Source organism: Aethalodelphis obliquidens, unplaced genomic scaffold (genome assembly GCF_003676395.1).
Source record: "Aethalodelphis obliquidens isolate GAN/ISIS:26980383/991018 unplaced genomic scaffold, ASM367639v1 scaffold13, whole genome shotgun sequence".
In the NCBI taxonomy this organism is placed as follows: domain Eukaryota; kingdom Metazoa; phylum Chordata; class Mammalia; order Artiodactyla; family Delphinidae; genus Aethalodelphis; species Aethalodelphis obliquidens.
This window is the reverse complement of record NW_020837957.1, coordinates 31,931,307-31,946,529: the sequence shown is the minus strand read 5'-3', so window position 1 is coordinate 31,946,529 and position 15,223 is coordinate 31,931,307.

Sequence of the window (15,223 nt, the reverse complement as noted above, 5' to 3'; positions counted from 1 at the left end):
TATTTTTATACTTCAGCTTGAAGAAATGCCAGGAGTTTGATTCTCTTACCTATTCTTCTTGAGGAAATGATGTGTTATTGGTCCAGTTGGGAGAAAGTAAAAACATAATAGGATATTCCAGGAGGAAATATCAGCTAATGTTTCAAACTATCATTAGCTTTTTATTATAACATGGTTCCTGGGGAGACAGGGAAGGAAAGGAAAGAAGGCTCAGGCAGCCCACCAGTGGAGTAGCTGGGGGAGTACACTGTGACTGTGGGGTCCCCCGGAGGTCTTGCTTCACCTGGGTTGAAAGCTCTGTGAACCATGACATGCAGGCCTTTCGCTAACTCAGGTTGTGTCCAAATGGTACGTTTCCTGCCATTCAGACTGAAGAAAGAATTTAGGTGGGGACTACAGACCAGAAGAGAAATTTGACTCTTTCTGGAGGTGGTATCAGAAGAAAAGAGGCAGGTAGAAACTCTAAAATGATATCACCTAGACACTCTGCCCATTTTCTTCATGATTGGAAACTGGAGAGTGATGAATTAACAGTTCAGTAAAATCAGCAGAGTGTGGTTTAGCCTGGAAAAAATGATTGTGAGTTAAACCATGGCAGAGGGAGTCTTGCCACGGTTCTCAAACAGGTATAACCAAAGTTACATTATACATGTGGCTGAAGATATCGCATGAGTTTAATGTTACATATCACAGAGAGTGGCTCCTATTTAGAAATGGACACAGTAGTTCCTTCTCTAAAAATGATTGGGTTCCTGTCTGGGAGTAAAGAAACTATCTTGCATTTATATAGTGTCTTATTATTTCCAGTGTGCTTCCTTATCTATGCCCCTGTACAAAAGTATCTCAGAATAGGAGACAGAGACACATAAAATGGGTCAAAGGTCTGGGATGAAAAAAAAAAAAGGGACTTCCCTGGTGGTCCAGTGGTTAAGACTTCCACTGCAGGGCGCATGGGTTCAATCCCTGGTCGAGGAACTAAAATCCCGTGTGCCAAGCTGTGTGGCCAAAAAAACCAAGCAAACAAAACCCCTAATATTAAATTGGGTAATATTTTCCCAAATGAATGTTACAGAAGCTGCTTTGGACAGTGGGGGACACTGTAAGAAGAGAGAGCTGGAAAGGGGAACTTTAGAAAGAGGTAAGAAAGGAGATGGACTTCAGGGGGATGATGACAGCAAAGGCAAAGGAAAAGTTAACTTAACTCAATCAATAGGACAATTAGAAAAGAAAAAGAATACAATTTTAGATTAAGGAATAAATCCAAATCCTAGAGGAGATAGACATGGGGCTTGCATTTTTATGTGTGAGAATTTATGTATGAGAAATGAGATAGTGACACGTAAAATGGACAATGTGGCTTTTAATCCTGCTTCTACTTTGTCCTCATCTTTGATTTTATTTTCCTTCACTTTTCCTTATGCTATCTGTCATGTAATATATCTTTATACTCTGCCTTTAAAACTTTCTGGGGCAAGATGTGGCAAAAATAAACACCATGTGCTCTGTTCTGATAATAACCAACACTCACTGCCTCATTTGCTTTGAATCCTTTCGGAAGTGGGTATACCATAATTCAGTGCTTCTCACCCTGAGTCCCACAGAGTCCTGGTGGTTATTATAAAAGGTCTACAAACTTTGAAATTATACAAACATCGTATAGGTGTGTGTGTATAGGTGTGAAATTATACAAGCATTGTGAGGTATACTGAAATATTTTTAGTTACACGTGGTTTAAAAAGTAGCAGATCCATTTAAAATCATAGTTTTCTACTACTGTGTACTCTCTCAATCAAAAGGTACTAAGAGTAAGAGTTTTCATGAAATCATGATTGTTTTTTTGATACAATGAAAGGTCCTCAAACACAAAAAGACTGGAGAAATTTTATAGAAATGGATAGCCCTGTTAGAATAGCACCATTGTTTTTTTTTTTTTCCTATTTATGGATGTTCAGAGAATAGAATATCGAAATAGATTAGTATATTGAAGGTCCCAGTGGAAATTTCTACAGAAAATAATTTTAGAACTTTAATTTAGTGGGTGGGGTACTCTCTTTTGTGTATGTGGGACTCAGAAAATAAAGGGATTGACAAAGGCATCAGTTCTATGAGGATTACATGAATCTAAGATCTTTCAAGGCAGAATATAAACACTCCTGGTGTGCAAAGACTTTCCAGGGGGTAAGGAGCATGAATGGCCTCAAGGAAATCAGTTTCTGCCCTCAGTTTCCATAGTACTCTTTTGCCTAAGGACCTGCCTTAGGTTTGCCTAAGGACCTGCCTGGGTTCATAAAAGACCTTCTTCCCTTTACCAAGTAATGCATACCTCTCCCACACATTAAATATTGCTATGATTTATTGCTGGAGGTTTGAAAATCTGTTGCCAAAAAAAGGGGAGACATACCTTTCAATAGTTAATCAAGATGCCATAGGTCCATAAAAATTCTTCTATTTTCCTATCATTATATATTCTACTTGGGATAAGCTTGTGTTAGAAATGTGGAATTTTGGTCCATGTTGGGATATCCTGAATCCAGATATTTGTTTCTTCTGTCTTCCAGTTGTTTTCATAGAAGTGGGGAAGGTCTCAAGGAAGCAAAGCAAAGAGAATTATTGGTAGAAGTAGTGAAATGTAGATGTGGCAAACGGACCCTAAGATGAACCCCAATGGTTTTTTTTCCTCTGGTGCCCTGTCCTTTGAGTGTGAGCACCACTTGGGACTACTTCAAACTAACAGATTATGGTAAATGTGGTGGCATGTCACTTCCATGACTACTCACTCCTCCTTAGAAGACAGAGAGGGATTCTCTTTGCTAACACGATACAGTAAGCAGGCATATTGAGGAAACCCACATGGCGAGGAAGTGCAAACGGCTCCTAGAAGCCATAGGCAGCCTCTAGGACATTCCAGAGGACTCCAGCCCACAACCAACAGAAAGCTAGACCCTTTAGTCATAAAGCTGCAAGGAAATAAATTCTGCCAACAATCTGAATGAGCTTGGAAGCAGATTCTTCTTTTGTTGAGCCTTCAGATGAGAACCTGTCTCAACCTCAGTTACATCCTTGTGAGAACCTAAGCAGAGAACCCAGCTAGGCCAGGCCTGGATTCTTGGTTCACAGAAACTGAGATAATTAATATGGGTTGTTTTAAGCTGCTAATCTTGTGGTAATTTTTACACAACAATAAAAAATGAATACAGTTGATATTTTCATTTTTATAAATATTTTGGTTGCATACGATGATGTAAGGATAATCAGTAAAAAGGAAAGAAATATTTGGAAAAAGGAATAAAAACCCAAAGTGAGGGAGTAAAAGGAAAATTTTTAATTTTTGAATGTCAAAGAAAAGCTGTTACAAATAGATTTTAGGGACTTCCCTGGAAGTCCAGTGGTTAATACTCTGTGCTTCCAATGCAGGGAGCACGGGTTCAGTCCCAGGTCGGGGAACTAAGATCACACATGCCGTGCGGTGCAGCCAAAAGAATTAAAAAAAAAAAAATAGTTTTTAGATGGAAGATGGTGTGTATCAAATGATTATGGGTTTTAAATACCATTAGTATTATTTTAAAGAAACACACAGTTTTATTCTTTAAAAAACATTTATAATATCCTGGAAATCAAATCATTTATTTAAATTTATTATTCAAATTTATAACAAAAATTTTCGATGTCAGTTTAAGGTATACCAAGGGGTACACACATTTTCAAAATTGTTTTAAGAGGTACATGAGCATAAAATACTAATGAACACAGTTATACGTTATAAGCTCTTTTATAGTAAGGGCTATGTATGTCTTATTTGTATACTGTACTCCTAGGATCTAATGCCATGCCTAAGACATAGTATAAGTTTCATATGTTTTTGGAATTAAGGAATATTATTTTTCCAGAGATTCTGCTACTATTTTTTTAAAAAAGCAGAAAATACCTTTTGGTGGAAAAAAATTCATAGAATACAAAAACCATGACACATAAACATAAAGGTGGTAGAATTTCCTTTAGGAAAGCACCTTTTTCCCTGTTCTTAGTTTATGTGCTCAAGGACTCCAGGGATGGAGCAAGTGATTCAATCTTAGCCAATCAAAGCATCCAATTCCCCTGGCTACCATGATTGGTTCAGAGGTAGGCACACAACCCCAACTTGCCTAGTCAGAGAAATTTTGTGGTGATGATCTCATCAATTAGTATGTGACTCAAGCTGATCCTATCAGGCTAACTTTTGAAACTTGAAGAATTATAGGAAGTGGATTTCTTCATCTGCAAAACTGGGATAAGAATATACACTTGATAGGATGTTAGCAAATTAAATGCTGTGACATATGGAAACTATTTGCTTAGTAAATTGGCAGTTAGAAGGTCATTAATGATGGACATTAATGATTTGATGAGAGAAATTTCTGTGGAATATTGGTGGCAGAAGTCAAACTGCAGTTGACTGGAGTGGATTAAGTCTTGTGAAATAGTGAGTATAGACTACCCCTGTAAAAGTGTGAATGTGAAGGGGAAGTGAGATTAAATCATAGAAGGGGACATGAGATCAGAGTTGTGTGTTTTATGCAATGTGAATATGTTTGTAGACTGAGACAGAATCTGTTTTCCCTTATATATTAAGCTTCAGTTTTAAATCTAAAAATTTTTCATGGTAGAATAAACATTTTCTAGATGAAAAAATACAGTTGAACTAAATAAATGTAGTAAATTGGGGGCTACAAAGTCTTCACGTTGTATAAATAGACCAGTATAAACAAATTAAATGTCTAAATAAATACATTTTTTTATTTAGGAAGTGTTTATTAACTTATAAGTTCAATTGATCAGTTTTGAACTATATCTTATCTAATCAATTGAAAGAAAAGGCTTAGTTTAATACAACTATCTCTGGGAAAAAAAGCACTGCATTTTTACTCTAGGTAGGATCCTTCCAGTTCATCCTTTCTTCCACGTTGACTTCAGAAATGAAATGTTCATTTTAATCTCTAATATTGTATTATTTCAAACAAGTAGTCTTTTTAGGCCTCAAAAATTCTTGCTAGAACAAATGTAAATGGAATGGAAATAACCTGTACATCATCAGGAAAGGTTTGGAATTTAGCAAAAAAACTTAGACATGCCTCTAGGTGCAAAAACAACTCAACATTTAGATGAATATGCGAAAAGAAATCCTATATTATTTGCAATATATTGGTGTATATCTTCTGGAATTTTGAAACATGTTAGATTCCAGCTTCCCCCATTTAAGAATAAAATACTTTAAATGTAACAGATATAAGCACACAAATTGTTTATATAATTATGCTTTTTTAAAAAAAATAGTTATAGTTTGAGAAATTAAAAGAAATGAAGAGTTTTTGTTCCCACAAAAGGGTATTTTTTGAAACAAAACAGTGTATAAGTATTTGAGCTACATGTGAACAGTTTTAAGAGATATGTATTTGTTCTTGTTTTAGTGAATGATATGTCCTAACTTTCTCATGGATATATCAAGTATTAGATTTGCATCAGTAAATCATGGTTGTTACGAAAGTCACAGCAGCCAAAATTACTTCACAGTAAAGTTAATTCCAAAGTGGGAATGATTCTTATATAGCACATAGTACAGTCTCTTATCTCTGTTAAATAGATAGCTGAAAATCAGATTTTTTTAGTTAATATGTATTATACTCAAATGCTTTTACTATCACTACACATCTAAAATCTGTGATATGTAGAGCATGGTAAGCTTCCTGATGTATGTATAGTTAAATAAATGAAGATACACACGTGATGAAAGTAGCAATACACAGAGTACTTACCCTCAGAGAATGCTAAATTGAAATTTATATTAAAAAATAAATATAATAGGCAATAAAACTTCTGTGATTGACTGATAGGCATTCCTCAAGAGATCTATGAGTAAATTTGAACCTCAGAGTCAAAGCAGTATTTTAGCACTGACTTATTTCCTATGATAAAATAGGTTTCCTGAGATTTAACGTGAGAATAAATGAAATTTCTAGCAGCTTCATTACAGCAATGAGACGACTTTAAGACAGTGCTTCTTGAAATTACAATCACGATTGTGAATTTTAAACAAAGCTCGAGTTCAAAATGGCTCAATGTCATGACTATATCTTTTCCTTTAAAATACTTTTAAAGAATGGATAAAAACCTGAATGTCTTGTTTTGGTGCCATAATATATATTTGAAAATATAGCACCCTGGGGAACAAAATAGTGTTGAGTCGGACCAATGCAAAGCTTTCAAATATTTTATAAATCAGATCATTAATAATATCAACTAACACTGTAAGTAGTCAATAGCTATAAGAAATATACAGTTACTGCCCTCTATTACTGGCTTGAAAAGTATAGAGTAATGATGTGAAGTGCTTATTACAGACTTGATAGTTATACAGATTTATATTAAGAACTGGCACAAAAATGATAAACTGAACCACAGAAAAGAGATTTTGAAGCAATTACTAATCAGGAAAAGATTCTAATAAATCAGTCAGCATTAAGGTTGCTCTTCATCAGCTAGATTCATGGTATTGCAAATTATTTACATTTTTAAATGGCTCACCTGGTTTAGCAATGATATTCAAATAATTTCCATAATGTTGCCTGACAAGGACATCTTAGAAAATTGCTTATTTAACTCTGAGAATCTAATGGAACAAGGAAGCGGGGGAGGCAGGAGGGAGTAAAGGAGGAGAGGAAAAAAGCCCCACTAAGCCAGGTAGATGAAAATATAAAGAAAAAAATTGCCAAATTTAATGGAATAAAATTTTATCAAGTATCAACAAATATAGATTCAACCTATCTACATAGAGTGTATATGTAGATCTAGAATTGTGTAAATATTCTGTGATAGTGTATCTAAAAGTAACATATAATTACAGAATAAGCATTGATATTCTAAGCTCTTTTTCATATATTTTGTGAAAACCATACAGTACATAGGCCTATTTGTATGTTGTAGCCTTTCAGATTAGCATATTTTTAAACTTCAAAGGAGAACAATAGAAGTAACAATATATCACTAACATTACTTTCCAAAAAAAAAATAATAACTTTTCTATGTTCTTAAAAAGCCTCTAAGGTGAAACTGTGTTTGGAGTTTAATGGCAAGTTCCACAGAACATTCAAATTTTTCCCTATGGTGATATTTCATTATATTATACACCTCACCAGAAATTACTTTCCAAATTACTCTCTGTGCTGAATTGAACAGAGAGTGCATAAGCAAAGAAGGAAAAGTGCTTTGAAGATAAGAAAGCAAAGAGGGAAAAAAAATTCTTTAGCAAATACTCATTCCTGTTGAAAGTATCATTTTCTTGTGCTGGGCTCTTGGAAGCATATAAAATTTGAATCAATCCTAGCTCTCAATGAGCAGACAGTCTACCTGGGCAGAGAGGACTGATAGAATAGGAAATAGATAAAAATAAAAATCTCTACCCACTCTCTATAGATGACCTTACCCACTCCTATTGCTTAAACTATTATCTATATGGTAAGGTCCAAAGACTCCCTGGACATTATCTCCACTCCCACCTCTTTCACAATCTAATTGAATGTTCCAACAGTCCTTTAAACTGTTGCTCTAAAACTACACTACAAGAGCTACTTCTTTATCTACCTTTAAAAAAAAAATAATAGCATAACACTCTGGTCATCAAATTTTCCTTTTCCTTCACATCCTCTCATTTAATTAGTTTCCCAGCCCATCTCTGAAATAGTCCTCAAATTTTCTCCCTTTCCACTGCCAGAATTCATAGCATTATCTTTGGCTTGCTCTGTTCCAAGAATTTCCCCAACTAATCTCAATTACTCCAGGGTCTCTTCCTGCAATCCATCCTCATCATTCCTACCAGTTATCTAATAAAAATCTGATCACATAGAGCCCTTATTTAAGTATTCACATTTTCTATCTATAGGGAAGACTAAAATTCTCAGCATGACAGACAAGACTTACCAACTTTTCTAGTCTTATCTCTCCGCACTCCCACCTCCCATACTATATTCCATCAATATTGAACTATTCATATGAGCTGAAAATAATGTCTTTCCATTACTCTGTGCCTCTGTACATATCTTTTTTTTGCATTAAGATACCTTCCTTATCCATTTCTCTTTCTGGCAAGTGCTTACTTAGCCTTTAGTACTCTAGTCAAATGTCACTTCCTCTGTGGCATTAGTTTATCCTTCCCATGTGCTCTCATAGCACAATTTTATATACATCTCTATTATAACCATGGCAATATGGTTGTTTTATGTTTTCTTTGCTAGACTGTGAGTCATTTTTGCAATTTTTCCTTGAATTGAACGGATTTGGCAAGTGCAGTGATTCAGATAAACAGTTTGTTAGGGGAGACAATTTACCAAGTCTAGGCTGAGAAATCAGGGAAGGATTCCAGTAACACAATTCACTCTTAAGAATAAGTACAAAACGGCAGGCTAGGAAAGAGAGAAGAACATTATAGGCAGAAGGACAAACATGTACAAAAAGTAATGTTATGTACATTGGTCCCTAAGTATTTGTTAGTGGTAAAGTTGGGAATAGGTATATATATAGGCTAAGGGAAATATAAAAAGGGAATTGACCTTGGTCCTTAAAATAATTTTAAGATGTGCGGAGTACTCAGAGTTGAGCTAATTTGCGAGGATGTAAGATTTTGTTCAACTGTACTTAGCAATTCAAGCAAAGAACATAGATTTTGATATTGATCTGGGTTGAGATTTGTTGGTCAGGTGTGACATAAATGACAGATATAAGGGAAATGAAGATTTTAGTGAGAGTGGTTCAGATGACAATTCTTAGCTCCAGACTAGGTAGAAGAACTGGGAAGAATCAAGGAACATAGGCTCTCTGTTTTCAAAAAACCAGATATACTGAGATTGAAATATTGAAAGTTGTAACTTATGGATCAAATAGGTCTTTATTAAGCCCTTACTATGTGCCAAATACTGTTTTAGGAACTGGGGATATAGCAGAAGAAAAAAGACAAAAATCCCCATAACATTTGTTGAAGTTCAAATTTTCAGGGATAAAGCAGTTCTGGAAGATACAAAGAGCATACATTGACCTGGGAAGGGATGATTGAAGTGTTGTGAAGGTATGGGTCACTGGAGTTTAGAAGAGCAAGAAACTCTAAGGAGAATATATTCCATAAGTCATAAACATGGGTAGGAAATCAGTCAAAACATTTGTTAGCACTTGGGTGATAAGATAAAAAGCCAGGTGCAAAAGTCTTCAATGAATGTGAAAGAGTGAACAGGAGATTGCTATGTTGAAGAGATGAAACTGGGCAAAGGAAGGTGTGGTCAGACGCAAAAGTATCACTGGAGTAGGAATGTTTACTTGAAAGTAGATGGAGAGAAGCAGTAGTTGAGAGAAAAAAGCTTGCCCTACCTTCTAATCCCATGGGATATATGTAAAATGAGAAGAATCAGGGTTTAGTTAAGGAAGTGGGAAAGGCATTATGTGAACACTCTAAGGGCTTTGTTCACCATGGAGTGATGAGTGAGGGTTCCACAAACAGTGTGAAAAGGTCAAGGAGAAAGAGTAACAGTGGGAAGTTTTTTCAGAAAGAGAAAGCACAGAAAATTATGAGGATTGGTATATGGCAAACAATAAAGGACTTGAGGAATTACATTTTGGGCAGCAATCAAGCAGTGTATTTAGTCGACTCAAATGTTACAAAAAGCATGGGTGCAACAGTTGAGTCCAGATTCTAGAGAGACTTCCTAAGTTAGATTTCCAGCTTTACCACTTATAGACTCTACGACTTTGGAAATTATATAACATGCTTCGTGTAGAGCTTGCACATAGCAATTCTTAATTATTAGTTACTATTAATGTGCTGAAGCCCAGGGAAGTGTTGGAAGTTGAATGGAGCTAGTTAGTAAGTATAGGCTGACATGCTGGGAAATCAGAGGTCTGAACTGTTGATGTTGAAGCCAGGGCAAGAATAGGTCCTTGGTGGAAACGGAGGCCAGTATATTCAGAAACTCAGAGTGGATTGAGATCTCAGTACATTGATGTCAATTAAAACAGAAATGCCCAACTTAAAGACTCAAGAGCAAAAAATACCATCACCTGGTCTCTGATAACACACTCCCACCAGAAAGTGAGCCTAGTTTTGTGTTTATTTGTCCCATCACTTGGCTCTAAACCCTAGAGCCTGGGGAAGGCAGTAAGACAGGATAAAGAATAAATGTGTCAAAAGCAAATTACACATATTTATGGAGGTGTATGACAAAATGTTATCACTATGTAGGCTGAGATGATAGTAGAAGGACTGGTATTTAAAACATGCGCTCAGAGGACCCGCAAGATGGCAGAGGAGTAAGACATGGACATCACCTTCCTCCCCACAGATACATCAGAAATACATCTACATATGGAACAACTCCTACAGAACACCTACTGAATGCTGGCAGAAGACCTCAGACCTCCCAAAAGGCAAGAAACTCCCCACGTACCTGGGTAGGGCCAAAGAAAAAAGAAAAAACAGAGACAAAAGAATAGGGACAGGACCTGCACCTCTGGGAGGGAGCTGTGAAGGAGGAAAGGTTTCCACACACTAGGAAGGCCCTTCGTGGGCGGAGACTGCAGGTGGCGGAGGGGGGAAGCTTCGGAACCGCGGAGGAGAGCGCAGCAACAGGGGTGCGGAGGACAAAGCGGAGAGATTCCCGCACAGAGGATCGGTGCCGACTGGCACTCACCAGCCCGAGAGGCTTGTCTGCTCACCCGCCGGGGCGGGAGGGGGCTGGGAGCTGGGGCTCAGGCTTCGGTCGGAGCGCAAGGAGAGGACTGGGGTTAGTGGCGTGAAGACAGCCTGAAGGGGCCTAGTGCACCATAGCTAGCCGGGAGGGAATCCGGGAAAAAGTCTGGACCTGCCAAAGAGGCAAGAGGCCATTGTTTCCAGGTGCATGAGGAGAAGAGATTCAGAACACCGCCTAAACGAGCTTCACAGACGGGCCTGAGTTGCGGCTGCTACTGCAGCCACCAAGAATCCTGTGTGCAAGCACAGGTCACTGTCCACACCTCCCCTCACAGGAGCCTGTGCAGCTCGTCACTGCCAGGGTCCCGTGATCCAGGGACAACATTCCTGGGAGAACACACAGTGCACCTCAGGCTGTTGCAATGTCACCTCGGCCTCTGTCTCCACAGGCTCGCCCTGCATCCGTACCCCTCCCTCCCCCCGGCCTGAGTGAGCCAGAGCCCCCGAATCAGCCTATCCTTTAACTCCCTCCTGTCTGAGCAAAGAACAGACGCCAGAGGGCGACCTACATGCAGAGGTGGGGCCAAAACCAAAGCTGAACCCCAGGAGCTGTGTGAACAAAGAAGAGAAAGGGGAATCTCTCCTAGCAGCCTCAGGAGCAGTGGATTAAATCTCCACAATCAACTTGATAAACCCTGCATCTGTGGAATACCTGTATAGACAATGAATCATCCCAAAATTGAGGCTGTGGACTTTGGGAGCAACTGTAGACTTAGGGTTCGCTGTATGCAACAGACTAGTTTCTGATTCTCATGTTTATCTTAGTATAGCTTTTAGCACTTGTTATCATTGGTGGATTTGTTTACTGGTTTTGTTGTCTCTTTTTTTTTAATTACTTTATAAATTTTAATATTTTTTTATTTTATTTTTCTTTGTGGTACGCGGGCCTCTCACTGTTGTGGCCTCTCCCATTGCAGAGCACAGGTTCTGGACATGCAGGTTCAGCGGCCATGGCTCACGGACCCAGCCTCTCCGTGGCATGTGGGATCTTCCCGGACCGGGGCACAAACCCATGTCCCCTGCATCGGCAGGCAGACTCTTGACCACTGCGCCACCACGGAAGCCCTATTTTTTATTTTAATAACTTTCTTTTTTTTCCTCCCCTTTCTTCTGAGCTGTGTGGCTGACAGGGTCTCGGTGCTCTGGCCGGGTGTCAGGCCTGAGCCTCTGAGGTGGGAGAGCCGAGTTCAGGACATTGGACCACCAGAGACCTCCCGGATGCATGTAATATCAATTGGCAAGAGCTCTCCCAGAGATCTCCGTCTCAATGCTAAGACCCAGCTCCACTCAATGACCAGCAAGCTCCAGTGTTGGACACTGCATGCCAAACAACTAGCAAGATAGGAAAAAAAAACCCACCCATTAGCAGAGAGGCTGCCTAAAATCATACTAAGTTCACAGACACCCCAAAACACACCACCAGACATGGTTCTGGCCACCAGAAAGATAAAATCCAGCCTCATCCACCAGAACACAGGCACCAGTCCCCTCCACCAGGAAGCCTACACAACCCACTGAAGCAACCTTACCCACTGGGGGCAGACACCAAGAACAACGGGAACTATGAACCTGCAGCCTGCGAAAAGGAGACCCCAAACACAGTAAGTTAAGGAAAATGAGAAGACAGAGAAGCACACAACAGATGAAGGAGCAAGGTAAAAACCCACCAGACCTAACAAATGAAGAGGAAAAAGAATTCAGAGTAATGACAGGAAAGTTGATCCAAAATCTTGGAAACAGAACAGAGAAAATACAAGAAACATTTAACAAGGACCTAGAAGAACTAAAGAGCAAACAAACAATGATGAACAACACAATAAATGAAATGAAAAATTCTCTAGAAGGAATCAATAGCAGAATAACTGAGGCAGAAGAACGGATAAGTGACCTGGAAGATAAAATAGTGGAAATAACTACTGCAGAGCAGAAAAAAAGGAATGAAAAGAATTGAGGACAGTCTCAGAGACTTCTGGGACAACATTAAACGTACCAACATTCGAATTATAGGGGTCCCAGAAGAGGAAGAGAAAAGAAAGGGATTAAGGAAATATTTTAAGAGATTATAGTTGAAAACTTCCCTAATATGAGAAAGGAAATAGTCAATCAAGTCCAGGAAGTGCAGAGAGTCCCACAGAGGATAAATCCAAGGAGAAACACGCCAAGACACACATTAATCGAACTATCAAAAATTAAATACAGGGCTTCCCTGGTGGCACAGTTGTTGAGAGTATGCCTGCCGATGCAGGGGACACGGGTTCGTGCCCCGGTCTGGGAAGATCCCACATGCTGTGTAGTGGCTGGGCCCATGAGCTATGGCTACTGAGCCTGTGTGTCCAGAGCCTGTGCTCCGCAACGGGAGGGGCCACAACAGTGAGAGGCCCACGTACAGAAAAAAAAAAAAAAAATTAAATACAAAGAAAACATATTAAAAGCAGCAAGGGAAAAACAACAAATAGCATAGAAGGGAATCCCCATAAGGTTAACAGCTGATCTCTCAGCAGAAACTCTGCAAGCCAGAAGGGAGTGGAACATAATATTTAAAGTGATAAAAGGGAAGAGCCTACAATCAAGATTATTCTACCTAGCAAGGATCTCATTCAGATTCAAAAGAGAAATCAAAAGCTTTACAGACAAGCAAAAGCTAAGAGACTTCAGCACCACCAAACCAGCTCTGCAACAAATGCTAAAGGAACTTCTCTAGGTAGGGAGGAAACAGCAGAGAAGGAAAAGACCTACAATACCAAACCCAAAACAATTAAGAAAATGGTAATAGGTACATACATAGCGATAATTACCTTAAATATAAATGGATTAAATACTCCAACCAAAAGACACAGACTGGCTGAATGGATACAAACACAACACCTGTATATATGCTCTCTACAAGAGACCCACTTCAGACCTAGGGACACATACAGACTGAAAGTGAGGGGATGGAAAAAGTTATTCCATGCAAATGGAAATCAAAAGAAAGCTGAGGGCTTCCCTGGTGGCGCAGTGGTTGGGAGTCTGCCTGCCGATGCAGGGGACACGGGTTTGTGACCCAGTCCGGGAAGATCCCACATGCCACGGAGTGGCTGGGCCTGTGAGCCATGGCCGCTGAGCCTGCGCATCCGGAGCCTGTGCTCCGCAAGGGGAGAGGCCACGGCAGGGAGAGGCCCACGTACCGCCAAAAAAAAAAAAAAAAAAAAAAACAAAAGAAAGCTGGTGTAGCAATTCTCATATCAGACAAAACAGACTTTAAAATAAAGACTATTACAAGAGAAAAAGAAGGATGCTACATAATGATCAAGGGATCAATCCAAGAAGAAGATATAACAATTGTAAATATTTATGCACCCAACGTAGGAGCACCTCAATACATAAGGCAAATGCTAGCAGCCGTAAAAGGGGAAATCAACAGTAACACAATCATAGTAGGGGACTTTAACACCCCACTTTCACCATGGACAGATCAACCAAAATGGAAATAAATAAGGAAACACAAGCTTTAAATGACACATTAAACAAGATGGACTTAATTGCTATTTATAGGACATTCCATCCAAAAACAACAGAATACACTTTCTTTGCAAGTGCTCATGAAACATTCTCCAGGATAGATCATATCTTGGGTCACAAATCAGGCCTTGGTAAATTCAAGAAAATTGAAATCATATCAACTATCTTTTCCAACGACAATGTTATGAGACTAGATATCAATTACAAGAAAAAAGACTGCAAAAAATAGAAACACATGGAGGGTAAACAATATGTTACTAAATAACCAAGAGATCACTGAAGAAATCAAAGAAGAAATCAAAAAATACCTAGATACAAATGACAATGAAAACACGATGACCCAAAGATGCAGCAAAAGCAGTTCTAAGAGGGAAGTTTATAGCAATATAATCCTACCTCAAGAAACAAGAAAAATCTCAAATAAATAACCTAACTTTACACCAAAAGCAATTAGAGAAAGAAGAACAAAAAAACCCCAAAGTTAGCAGAAGGAAAGAAATCATAAAAATCAGATCAGAAATAAATGGAAAAGAAATGAAGGAAACAATAGCAAAGATCAATAAAACTAAGAGCTGGTTCTTTGAGAAGATAAAAAAAATTGATAAACCATTAGCTAGACTCATCAAGAAATAAAGGGAAAAGACTCAAGTCAACAGAATTAGAAACGAAAAAGGAGAAGTAACAACTGACACTGCAGAAATACAAAGGATCATGAGAGATTACTACAAGCACCTCTATGCCAATAAAATGGACAACCCGGAAGAAATGAACAAATTCTTAGAAAAGCACAACCTTCTGAGACTGAACCAGGAAGAAAGAGAAAATATAAACAGACCAGTCATAAGCACTGAAATTGAAAAAGTGATTAAAAGTTTTCCAACAAACAAAAATCTAGGACCAGATGGCTTCACAGTAGAATTCTATCAAACATTTAGAGAAGAGCTAACACCTATCCTTCTC